This window comes from Podarcis melisellensis (assembly GCF_964234715.1).
Source record: "Podarcis melisellensis genome assembly, chromosome: 7".
Taxonomy (NCBI): Eukaryota; Metazoa; Chordata; class Lepidosauria; order Squamata; family Lacertidae; genus Podarcis; species Podarcis melisellensis.
In genome coordinates this window covers 19,457,669-19,471,682 of record NC_138539.1, presented here as the reverse complement: position 1 = coordinate 19,471,682, position 14,014 = coordinate 19,457,669, and positions in this window count along the sequence as shown.

Sequence of the window (14,014 nt, the reverse complement as noted above, 5' to 3'; positions counted from 1 at the left end):
ACCCAGTAATAAGGCTAATTACAAGAACTCTGAGAGTTTACATGGCAAAGGATGGATTTACACTTTGCACCATGTGGGAGAGATGCTGGGTGATTCTTTCATGTGACACCCTGTGGGGAGAGAGAGACAGAGAAAGGGATGTTTGATTGAATTGATTCCCCTAGGGACACTGAGAGTCCCCATGAGTCTGACAAAGTGGCCAAGAACATGTGGCTCTCACATAATTCCTTTGACATACAGTACTGTTCTCTATGTTCATGGATCTTTAAAAAAAATGGAGGAATACTCATGTGGTGCCCCCAAACATGTGGTTTTGTGGGCTGTGCATGTGCATATGTTGGAAGATATTAATATGAGGCCAGGGACATCAGACACTACAAAGGGCTTGGTCATATGTGCTCATAAAGCTTTTAATGAATGCAGACTCAATGAATGGCAGCGGAATAACTATGATGATTTCAAATGCATTTAAGCCTAACATGCTAATAAAGCATTATAACTTGAGGCATATGTGTGATCACCTATCTGCTTACTGAAGCCCTTGAGAGCCCCTGTCAATCAGCATAGACAATAACGGCAGCTTGCTATGTTCCTATTCCATTGGGGGTAATCTAGTGGGGGGGCATTTGTTGGTGATGGGCAGGGGCTGGAGCCAGTGGTGGGCACAGCCAACCCCCCAAATGATCTAGGCGTTTCCTTTCTCTCTTCCTGCTCTTCCCATTTCACTCCCCTGCATTTCTGAAAACACTTTCATTTGTTCCTACTCATATTGTGCTGGCTTCCCTGCCTATCTGCGTCTCTCCTAAATGCTTGCTTTTCAGCTATCGTTCTCTCCTTCTTGCTAGGACCCCTATGAATGTGCACATGTAGATATCAGTTTTCTTTATGAGCCAAGGAGAGAAAGGATGATATTGCTCAGAGGCTGTAGGCTGGCTTTTTAAGTATATGCGTGGGCTCTCCAAAGCAAATGAGGCATTATGCTCCAATTCAATAGCAGAGAGGTAAGCAATACAGCCACCAACACGTACACTGCATAATGGGGGAAAGGGGCATTATAAAAGGAAATTGTTTGATTAGCAAGCTGTGGCCTGTTAAAGAGCTGGAGGTTAAGTCGGGCGATGGGAGACTTTCAATTTGTGCATATTCAGCCGCACAAGGGCAGAGTTACTAATTCACTCGTGCAAACAAAGCAAAGGAGAGTGAAACTTTTTGTCATCTCATTATTGTTGGATCAGTCCATAGTAATATCATTTTTTAAAATGCAGTGAAGTGAGAATGTTGCTTGTGAAAGAGAGTGTCAAGTAGACCAAGTCATGCTCAAAGGTTTAATTTATACAGTAGTCAGATTTGGAATCACTGTAAAGCTGGGAATGCCCTTTGTTTCAGTGTTCCCTTCATACGAACATAAAAGCATAGCAAGTTGCCTTATACTGGGATCACATTCTCACCATACATTTAAAGCCCCACGATAGCACTTTAAACAGTTATGGCATCTCAGAATTCTTTGTGGAATCAATGCAATCAATCCCTCTTCACAGGGAACTCTGGGAATTGTATTCTGGGGAGGGAATTTAAAACATACAGAAAGTTAAAACCACAATATAATATAGTAAAACAAATTAAAACAAATACAGACTTTGAGAGTTTGGGGGAAACCAATCTGGACAATACCCATGAGTTCTTTCCAAACCTGTGAGCCTGTGTGTCATGGACTGGTTGAATGCAGAGGAATGGTGGGAGGAATCAGCTAGGGAACCACAAAGGGAAGAAAGTTCAGACCCACAGACTGGTGGTGGGACAACAATGAGTGGTCAGAGGGGGAAGAAGGAAAAGGATGTGTCAGAAGCTGTAGAGGTAATAGGGTTCAGTGGGCTGGGAGAGTCTGTGGCAGATAGAAGTCCAGAATGGGAGACCAATAGGCAGAAATGAGTCAGGCTAGTGAAGAGTCATGTGTGTCTCTCCCTCCTGCTATGACAAGCTCCCCTCCCACCCTGGTCTCCCAGAACCAGAAGAGACATGAAAAGGGTGGAGAAGTAGTTAACTTCACACAGCTGCAGTATCTGATTGCTTGGTGGAAAAACCCTGGATTGGAGGGGACTTAGCCAGCTGTGGGGAGGCAGGGACTTCCAGTCTCAGCAACTGATCCATAGGGCAAGAGCTACTGGGAATGAACTGCTGTGTTCCTTAGGCCTGAGACTCCGCCAAGTCTGTGCAGATAGTGTTCTTGCTAATAAAGAGTTAATTCCAACTTGAACAGTGTGATTTACCATTGACTGGCTCCTGACATCATCCAAGGAAGGAGAATAGGCGAAGTGGGGTTGTGTGTGAGTGCATTTTGTCTGATGGTGGAAACTGGAGACAAACACACATCTTGTTCAGTGCTGGACTCAAAGTTGTGACTTGGGAGTTCCCTAGAAAGCTAATGGGAAAGCAAGATCTGTTGTGAGCCCTTTCAATCTATGCTCGTGTTGTATATGTATGAGTATATAAAGTCTCCATTGACCTTACTTCCAATGACACTGAACCCTGGGAAAGTGCAGGCATGCCTGGAGTCTCTTGCCGCTCAGAGATTGGGAAGTGTGCAACAATATATTGCCATTATATTGTTGTATCTAGTGTATTGCTAAATTTGTACCCTTGCTATGCTGAATATGTACTTTTATCACAATTAATAGGATTGTAAGTTCAAGGGTTTGGGTTTTGGCAACATTTTGCTCAATGTCATTTTAGGTAGGACTATTATACGGACCAATGGTATATAATCTTTTGTTTTTCTGGAGGAAAGCAATTAAATGATTGCTGCTCTGTTTTATGGAGTAAGCACACCATCATGTGAACTATTTTTTGAAGCTGGGAGTACATGTAATCAGGCTATTATGCAAACATATATATATTCTCCATCCTATTAAAACGAACAGGACATTCCACAGAGGTCAATGATGACACTTTGCTGAACAGCAATGTTATCCTGATGTATTGAGTAAATATGTCATGATACAGCATGGAAAGATAATACAGAAGAAGATGGATGCCTCTGTGTGTGACATTTGGTAGATAACACTCTTTTTGTCTAAGCAATTACATACCAGGCTGTGAGCAACTTTCCTATTTCAAATGAAACTTGGAACATAGACCTTGCAGTAATGCCCTAATAAATCCAATGGTCATTAGAAATGTGTATCTTCCAAAGAGCTCATATATTTGATCAACTATGCTTTCCTTTAACACAACTGCACCCCATGCAAAATATATTATGCACATTTTGCATTTGTTTTCTAATAGGATACTCACTAGGAATTAATTTAGAAATACAAATGGCTGGCCCCCAAATTGTGAATGATCCTACCTCTAGCTTGTAAACTACTATAGCCTCTTATTTCAAAATATTTTAAATATGGGGACTGAAGAAATAATAATAATAATAATAATAATAATAATAATAATAATTTATTATTTGTACCCCGCCCATCTGGCTGGGTTTCCCCAGCCACTCTGGGCGGCTTCCATAGAAACCAAAAAACACTAAAATATCATACATTAAAAACTTCCCTGAACAGGGCTGCCTTAAGATGTCTTCTGAATGTCAGGTAGTTGCTTATTGTTTTGACATCTGATGGGAAGGCATCCACAGGGCGGGCGCCACTACCGAGAAGGCCCTCTGCCTGGTTCCCTGTAGCTTTGCTTCTTGCAATGAGGGAACCACCAGAAAGCCTTTGGTGCTGGACCTCAGCATCCGAGCAGAACGATGGGGGTGGAGACGCTCCTTCGGGTATACTGGGCTGAGGCCGTTTAGGGCTTTAAAGGTCAACACCAGCACTTTGAATTGTGCTCGGAAACGTACTAGGAGCCAATGTAGGTCTTTCAAGACCGGTGTTATGTGGTCTCGGCAGCCGCCCCCAGTCACCAGTCTAGCTGCCGCATTCTGGATTAGTTGTAGTTTCCGAGTCACCTTCAAAGGTAGCCCCACGTAGAGCGCATTGCAGTAGTCCAAGCGGGAGATAACTAGAGCATGCACCACTCTGGCGAGACAGTCCACGGGCAGGTAGGGTCTCAGCCTGCGTACCAGGTGGAGTTGGTAGACAGCTGCCCTGGATATAGAATTGACCTGCGCCTCCATGGACAGCTGTGAGTCCAAAATGACTCCCAGGCTGCGCACCTGGTCCTTCAGGGGCACAGTTACCCTATTCAGGACCAGGGAGTCCTCCACACCAGCCCACCCCCTGTCCCCCAAAAACAATACTTCTGTCTTGTCAGGATTCAACTTCAATCCATTAGCCACCATCCATCCTCCAACCGCCTCCAGGCACTCACACAGGACCTTCACTGCCCTCACTGGTTCTGATTTAAAAGAGAGGTAGAACTGGGTCTCATCTGCATATTGATGGACACCCAGTCCAACCCCCCTGATGATCTCTCCCAGCGGCTTCATATAGATGTTAAAAAGCATGGGGGAGAGAACCCTGAGGCACCCCACAAGTGAGGGCCCAAGGGTCTGAACACTCATCTCCCACACCACTTTCTGAACACGGCCCAGGAGGAAGTAGCGAAACCACTGTATGACAGTGCCAGAGAATCATAGAACTGTAGAGTTTAAAGCAACCTTGAGGGTCATCTAGTCTAAACCCCTGCAATGCAGCTGTGTATTTATATTTGATCCCTACATAGGAGTCAGAAATCTATTTCATTCTATGCCAAATTGTTGGTGGTAGGTAGACAGGGCAACCCACCCATCTCGGCCCTAATTTTATCTGGTATTATGCAAGATATAATAGACTATGTGAGTGATTCCTGATTCATCCAAGTGCGTTTAGTACACATCTCCTCCAACCTGTGACTATGGTGCTTTATGCTCCATCCTTTTGACATTTCATTAGACTCTCCCCAGCTGCTGTTAAACCTGATCCCTGTCTGTAGTCTCTGATCCAGAGAAAGGAACAAACAATTAGCATAAATACAGGGTCAACTATTGATTAACATGGCAAACATATAAAGTGTGGAGCATTTGAGAATAGAGGAACAGTGATCAGTTGGGCAGCTTTGCAAGACCTCAGAGCACAGTCACAGAGCGTAATAGAGGACAGCATCTGTTGATCTATATAAAGCTTTTTCACATTCTCAGCTAGGATTTCTGCTTCAGTACAAGTTGTTCTGTTAATTGTTCCTGTCTGGGCACAAGAGAAGCTTTTTTGTTCCAAATCAGTGCCGTTATTCAAATTTGTCTAAGTGGCTTTAAGTATTACTAGCTACCCTTGGTATTATGGTATCGGCTGTCTGGTTATTTACGCATGTAAGAGCCTAAATAAAATGTCCACAATTAAACATCATCTCCTCTATTTCCAAAGTTCAGGTTTTGAGGCAGTTTTCAGGCAAAGACCTTTTTTATGCTGACCTGCCTATGCAGTTGTTCAAACCTTTTATTAGCCAGTTAGTTTAATTATTAATTTTTTACCGGGTTTTTAATGGTGTTGTAAAGCTTTGGTAGTATACATTTTGTTGTACTCCATTATGATATTTTAACGACCTGTATATGAACACAAACACACACACACACACACACACACACACACACAAAACAACCACCACCACATATTCTAAATAAATAAATACATAACATATTTCTTATCTCAGAAAAGTCCTCCAATATTTAGCAGAGGGGGGAAAATACGCATGCTCAAGTAATATGAGGTGGAGATGTTGTTCACTGCCATGAAAACATGTTTTAAAAACATCAGAAGAGTCTGCTGAATCAGGTCAGTAGTCTGTCTAGTTGAGCATCCTGTTCTCACAAGCAGATGTGCAAGGGAAGCCTGAAAACAGGACTTTAGCACAGCAGCATTCTCCCTACTTCTGATTCCCAGAAACCAGCACCGAAAGACATCTTTAAAGGCTTCTTTCCCCTCTGGCAGGCTTGGACCAGCTCAGCCAACAACAACCTTGCTCCTGAACAGTGTTTGGATCTGGCGAAAATTTACACTGCCTTACGATAGGCCAGATTGCTTTACAGCAGTTTCTGCATAGGACTGCTCCTGCCAGCTGCCTTGGTTTCATTACATCTCCCACACTCAGTATTTTGAGGTGCGTGTTATGATTGAAAATTTGTCTTTTAAAAGTTTTCTTTCAGATTAATGCTTAATAATTCAGGATATTCTTGAACACCCAGTATCCATTCTGCTTGTGACATTGTTAAGTTACATTTTGTTAAGCCCTCTTCCCATTTTCTCTTATGCCATGGGTGCAATTGTTCCCTTTTCAACTGGGAAAGAATTAGGTATATTTTTAATTGCCTTCTTTTTATTAGCGATAAAAGCTTCCCAAATGGAGCATAAGTATGTGGTATTCTACATTTTATCTGAAATTGTTCCACTGCATGTTTCAACTGAAAAAAAAAAACTGAGACGGCGGTGGACGCCTTTGATTTAAACCTGTCACATTTAATAATAAGTTGCACGACAGGTAGAAAATCACCAGGTGCAGTCTTATCTAGCAGGGAGATGTTGTGTGACACTTCTCCCATTGACTTTCTGCCTGTTACTTAGCAGTTGAAGACACAGAATCTATGCAAGGAAGAAAGGGTGGAAGTCCTGCCATTAGCTTCAACACAGTGCTTGCTAAAAAAAACACAAAAACCACAACCCAGAAAACAAGAAACACTGGGTAATACATCCAAGACAATTCTGAGGGTAGCATAAAGAGTTTTGATATATGACTGTGAGGAGGGGGACCTGCCACTGGAAAAAAAAAAATACAGATTGCCAGTCAAGCTGTTCTGTGCATAGTTCTGATTTCCAGGTGGGAATATCTGGGAGTTTTAAGGAAATTCAAATCCAGTTGTTTAGACCGTGAAATATGTTCAGCAGCCAACTCCACCAAAAAGATATTGGGCATCTGAAAATAAGGGCTCCCCCACCCCCCTGATAATAATATGTAAAGAGTTTGAACTGGCTCCTTTTCAAGATTGTGGCAAATGTCAGCCAGAGTCTTTGGAGCCAGATTAGTTACATTAGCGATCAAGGGTATAATCTTTTTCTTTTTTTCTTTTTTGTCTCCCATTTAGGTCAATGGTGTCATTGCTTTTTGACATTTCTCAGAGTAACCTTTTAATACAGCCTCATGGAGTAAAATAATTATCGGCAGTTTGACCAGAAGGTCAAAAAGATATTGCTCATGCTTTCAAAGCTGTAACCGAACAAAAAGTTAGCAACTTCTTAATTTTGCAGATTGAAAAACAGCCGTACTCTTTATTCTCCTCATGTCATGGTTTGTTTAGGGAATCGTGCCCCGAATTGGGCTACATCTACACAGCTATAAAAAAACGCTCTGAAAAAAACGTTGTAAAGCTGACAATGGAAAATTTAATAGAGTTCTGATTTCAGCTCTACAGCACCATCTGGTGTCACAGTATTATAAGACATTTATAGCGTTTTATTTTTAGTAATGTAGCTGAGTCCTTGGGCTGAGTGGGACTGTGCCTCTGCTCCTGAGATTTTGCAGTAATCCCAAGTCAGGAAATAGGCAGTTGTGTTATAATGAAGGAATAGGTTGCCCAAATTTAAAATCTGACTGTGCAGTCAGTCTGGAACGGGCCCCAAAATCCATTTTTCCTTCTCCAAGGGTGCATTAGCTAAAAACCATTAACTTGAGTTCTTGAGCAAATGTATAAAAAGAACACAGCTGTATAAACAAAGCTCTCTCCTTTATCAGTCCGTGATGCCTAATGAATGGCCTTGTTAGTTCCAAAGTGGAGCAGGGATGACACATCTGGGTCTTATCTTATACACTGATGCACAGACCTTGTCAGCCTTCCGGGAACGGCACCAGGAGTGCTGTTAGAGAAGGAAAAATGGATTTTGGGGCCCGTTTCAGACTGACTGCACAGTCAGATTTTAGATTTGGGAAACCCATTCCTTTATTAACATGTCAGACCACTGATGCATCTAATTCATTTGTGTCAACATTGACTTGGCTTGCATGGAGAGGTGTGGGGTTGAACCTGGGACCTTCTGCATGCCAAGCATGCATGCTACCACTATGCTATTATGCCTCTTCAGTGTTCATGCACCAGGACTGGATTTCTGCAAGCAAAAGCCTTACCCAATTGATGTTCCAGAACACAGAGAAGACCGGCATGTGTAGAGGTTTATGCTTGTAGGCATTCGCTTGCAGATGCATGCATGAGAAATGTGTAAGAAGAGGAAGACTAAACCTTACTTTGTGATCTTGGGAGCAGTAACAAAGACACATGCATAAAATTAGCCTGCATATTGTGTTTTCTAGTCATGATCTGGCCAAAGCTAAGCTGTTGAGTTCAATATGTAGTTAAATATATCCTATTAAAACCAATGGGAAGTGTTTGGCTGGAAAACTAACATTTCATCCGATCATATGCATGTTTTACTTGCATGCTAGTTAATTTACCTTGAGGTCAATGGGACTTAATCCCAGGTAAGTGCACAAAGGATCACAGTCTTCTCCTCTCCCCACAAAAAACCATTAACCAGTTTATTGGGCAACATGTCCATTCAGATAATGTTGTTCAAAGGTAGTACTTGAGTTAAGCATCTACTTCAATCTCTCCTGTTGAAATAAGTTATTAGAGGTAAATAGTAATGCAAACCACTTCAGGAAGAAGAGTAGACCCTTTCTGCAATAACCCAATGGAAAAAACCTGCATATTGACTGTAAGGATAGTTATACTTGCCCTTAAATCTACCAAATTGATAACTAGAGCCCATTGATTGTGTTTATAACCTAAAGCATGCCATTCCCAAGGAATGAGAGAGACATGCTAAGACATAATGGTGTGGGCAGCAAGTGGAATGTATGGGAGTGCATCTGATTTTGACTAATTCCAAATTGTGACTGAAAGCAGGGTGCCTCTGAAGGATTTCTGCCTTTTCTTTTTAAATATTTTTTATTAACTGGCCAATCACATCAAATTAAATCACATCACATAAATTCCGAATTACAAAGCCAAATTTTGAATTTTGTTGGGGGGACCCATATTTCAACATCCGAAGGGGAATTCTGATCATCATCTTCTTGCTGCTGCGTTAATGTCCAAATCAGTCCAGACAGAGTTCATAATTCCATCCCATCTTATCTTGCTGTTTCCACACCACATCTTGTTCATATATTTTCTCTTTTTTCTTTATGATCTCTTCTGATAGTCTCCTTAAGCCGATAAACACCAATAGTAATAATAATCCTGTGTGAATTTTCCGTTCTTCCAATCCTCAAATCAAGATGGTTTCCATATATCATCTCCTTCATAGATAACATCGCTCTTTCCATCATAATCTTGCAAAACTGTCGCTCTTAAGTCCCACTGAGGAGTTTAATCCACAATATATAAACAGCTTTGTTTCTCTCTTTCTCCTCCCAGACTCAAGACCTCTGACAGAGCTTCCCAATATGGCGATGGCATTTTTAACTGCGTCATTCCAAAGCTCTTATACCTTCCACACTCTTCTTAAAACATGCTTTGGTTCGAAAGTTTATCTCCACACAGCCTTAAATCCACAGCTTAAGTCCTTAAAATGACATTTCTGACTCATAAGGGGAGGGGATTCTTGTTTAATCACATAAGTAAAGAATTTCTGCCTTTTCATAGGTGAAGCGGGATCGATGAGAGGCAACGACCCCTGAAGTGGTTTGAGCTGCTTCAGCAATCTAGATGTAAAATAATCAAATAAATCTGCTGTTGAGAGAAATGCCTGGAAAAAGCATGACTAGATGTCTTTAAACTTACAAAATAAGGAAAATGTAAGGATGATGGGGAAAGAGTACTTGTGTAGGAGAGGGAAACCTCTATTGGAACTGACAGGCCAAGCTCGTAATCAGAGGGAATGATTTTGTCAGGAAAGTGAACCCCTTTCAGTTCTTCTCCTTCAAAATCAATTTTAATGTGCATAGCCCTGCGCCTATTTGGCTATAATTTGGCAATTTTCTCACCCTGGGGCACTTCTCCCATATCGACAATTTCCACAACAATTGCCCACAGGACACTGAGATCAAGTGATTATTTTAAATATATATATTACAAAATTGCTGCCTTTGTGGGGAAACCACTGCATACATTCTTTTGCCATTTAAAATGATTTACCGTATTTTTCGCCCTATACGACGCACTTTTTCCCCTCCAAAAATGAAGGGGAAATGTGTGTGCGTCCTATGGGGCGAATGCAGGCTTTCACTGAAGCCTGGAGAGCAAGGGGGGAATGCAGGCTTTCGCTGAAGCCTGGAGAGCACCGACCCCTCTCGCTCTCCAGGCTTCAGGAAGCTATCCACTAGCCTGCACCCAGAAGCTTGGGGCACGCTGAGCTCTGCACGCCTCAAGCTTCGGGCCTCGCGCAGCGCTCCGCTAGCCTGGGAGAGCTGCGCAAAGTTGCACGGCTAGCGGATAGCAGCCTGTTCTGGGGGCTGGGGTCGGGGGAAGCTTGGGCTTCCCCCGCCCCAGCCCCGCACCTGGGGGAATTTTTCCCCCTTTATTCCCCCCCAAAAAAACTAGGTGCGTCCTATGGGCCGGTGTGTCCTATGGGGCGAAAAATACGGTATGTCTTCTATCATGACCTTTGCCTGCAAATTCCGTCCACTTCTGCTCTGATTTTTTTATTTTAAAAAACCATGTTTTCTTTTCCAACTTTTTTTTAAAAAAACTTTAAATGTGCCTAGCACAAAAAACAACAATCCAACTCTGAATGTGCTTGCTTGTACTTTGTAAAGCTTTGCAGCAACAAGCACGTATGCAAAAGTTACAGCCATTTAAAAAATTCTACATAGTGAACAACATAAGGATGGGAGTTGATGAGGACTTGGACAGATGCTGAACTGAAGCAGCCAGACTACAAAATGCTTTGGACCAAGGCAGGCTGTTTCCTGCAGCACCGAATCAGGGTCCAAACCAAATATTGTGCATGATGCACAGCCACCAGAATAATGCCCTCCAATTAGCCATTTTGCCCATTCTGTATTAAGTCTCTTACTGACTGCAGTTACAATTTCCTCTTCATCAGTCTGTTCTCTACAACTGAAATAGCCAAGTTCACTCTAATGTCACTATCAAATTCTGAACTAATTAATATAAATTGAGGTGACAATCCAAAACAAAGGATGAAACATACTGTAATTCAAAACACACTTACCTGTGAGTGGATCATATTGAACACAGTGGGGCTTACTTCAGGGTAGACTGGTATGACTGTCGCTGTGTGGTAGAGTTATCCTTCCTCCAGCAGCTCAATCTTGTTTTATTCAAGGCTTTGGGGAGCTAGTTCCTTTTAAGGAAAGCTGCTGCATCGTTTTCATCTGTATTTGTTTTTATATCATTTTAATTTTCTCATCCTTTAATTACTTTCTAACTATTTAATTTCTATTTAGATTTCTATGTTTTATTCATGCTTGTTTTAATTTGGGGGAGCTGCCTAGAGCATACCCTCCAACATTTCTCCGATGTCCCATTTCATAATGATAATTTTACTGTTTATACCCCACACATCTTACTGGGTTGCCCCAGCCACTATTGGCAGCTTCCGACACATATAAAAACATAATAAAACATGAAACTTTTTTTTAAAAAAAACAACACTTCCCTATGCAGGATTGCCTTCAGACGGCTCAAGGGTCGAACATACCCTCTGATGAAAACAGGGACATCCTAAGGAAAAGTGGGACATTCTGGGATCAAATCAGAAACTGGGACAGCTTCTCTAAATCACGGACACCCCTGGAAAATAGGGACACTTGGAGGGTCTGCTTGAGTCCTGGTTCTGGGAGTAAATAAATATAACTGAAGGAGCGACTCCACCCCCATCGTTCAGCCCGGACACTGAGATCCAGCGCCGAGGGCCTTCTGGCGGTTCCCTCATTGCGAGCATTGAGGCTACAGGGAACCAGACAGAGGGCCTTCTCGGTAGTGGCGCCCGCCCTGTGGAACGCCCTCCCGTCAGATGTCAAAGAGATAAATAATTACCTGACATTCAGGAGATATCTTAAGGCAGCCCTGTTCAGGGAAGTTTTTAATATGTAATGCTGTACTGTTTTTAACACTGATTGGGAGCCGCCCAGAGTGGCTGGGGAAGCTCAGCCAGATGGGCAGGGTATAAATAATAAATTATCATTATTATTATAATAACAACAAGCTACAGTTCCCAGGATTCTTTGGGGGAAGTCACTATTTTTTTAAAGTGGTATGATACTGCCTTAAATGCATAGTGCGGATGGGGCCTGGGTTGGTGGATATGACAGCCATTTGAGAGCACTGCCTGCTGCTGTTGGCCTTGTTTCCTGCCAAGAGAACATTCCTTCCATTTGCGACATTAGCCTTGCTGCTGCCCCTTGACTCCGCAGATGCATTTTTAACACCACATGTGGGTTCATATCAACAGCGCTGACAAAAGCCATCCTGGCAGGGCTCTTCTTTTTAATCCAAACTGTACAAGCTTTCACAGAATAAGAGGAAGAACAATAGGTAGGAGAGCTAGCCATAGCAAAGCCTGGAGGATAAGCACTTTGGGAGCAAAATATTAATTATAGCCTTGGAAAAACAAACACAAGTGCCATGAAAGGATTATTTGATATATATATATAGTCCTTTGATTTTCTAGCTTTGTGTGTGTGTGACTGTGTGTCTGTGTGCATGTGCAGTTTGTTTTTATAAGCTGTCCAAAGGCTTTTTATATTTCCATGAGGTTTATTAATCATGGTTTGACATTATATTTCTCTCCCTACCCTGGAGAAAAAAAAATCTAACTAGAACACATACTTCTCTCTGTAGGGTTCTCCTCACAATGTTTATTTGCCGTGTAAGTCTAAACAGGCTTCTAAAATTATTTTGCTGTCTACATAAATATACTCAAAGCTTGTTTTCAGGAGCAGAAGAAATCTTGCGAGTGTAGAGAAAACAAGACTTAGATGAAACAAGACTGTTTCAAGTGCTGTAAAGTGGGCATTTCTAAGGCTTCCTTGCCATTTGAAGATCACTTCCACTAAATAAAGGCTATTTGGTACAATAAAATGTCCCGACTGTGGTCTTTTTGTATGCTCGAAGCCAGTTCCAGTAGTGGCAACTTGTGTTTTTCCTGAAATGGTTGAACACTGGTTGTGCTGGGTGAAACTGATGGGCCACATTAATGGCGCCATACATCCAAACCACTATGACACTACTTTAAACTGTCATGGCTTCCTCCAAAGGATTCTGGGAACAGTAATTTGTAAAGGGTGCTGAGAGTTGTTAGGAGATACACATCCCCTCACAGGGATACAATTTTCAGAATTTCCTGGAAATAAGGATTGACTACTAAACCACCCTGGGAATTTTAGCTGTGTGAGGGAAACAGTGGTCTCCTAACAACTCTTAGCACGCTTAATAGACTACAGTTTAAAGTGGTATGATACTGCTTTTGCTGTATAGTGCAGATGTAGCCTGTTTCTCATAAGATTTAACTTCAGAACCTCTTGGTTGCTCTCCTCTGGACATTCTCCAGTTTGTCCATGTCCCTCTGAAAAGGTGGCACCCAGAATTGGACAGAAGTGGGTGATGCTCAACTAAGCCATACTCAGTATGGGCCCATTAAAATGGTCCTACTCCGAGTAGGAGTAACACTGGATATCACCAAGTACTGTGGATATAGCCAAACGAAGACAGTATAGAATGGACCTGTTACTCCTTGTGTTTGGGACACTATGCTTCTGTTAGTGCAGACTAAGGCTTCTGAAGTTACCTTGCTGGGGTGAATGGTCTATGTTAGGGACCGGACACAAACACCATCTCTTTTCTCCAGCAAGTTCTTTCACAATTATGAAAGGAACATTAGTAAATCCAGCAGCAGGAAGAGAGGGGGAGAACTTATGCAAAGTTCACATTGATTCCACCAATTTCACTTTATTAAAACACGGAGGCTAAGGTGTGCTTTGTCCTACCATTATCGGGACTGCATTAGTTAAGATCTGAGGCATGAACTGTTTTTATGACATAATTAATGGGCCTTGTCACTGTTCTTGTTGTAACTAATGGGCA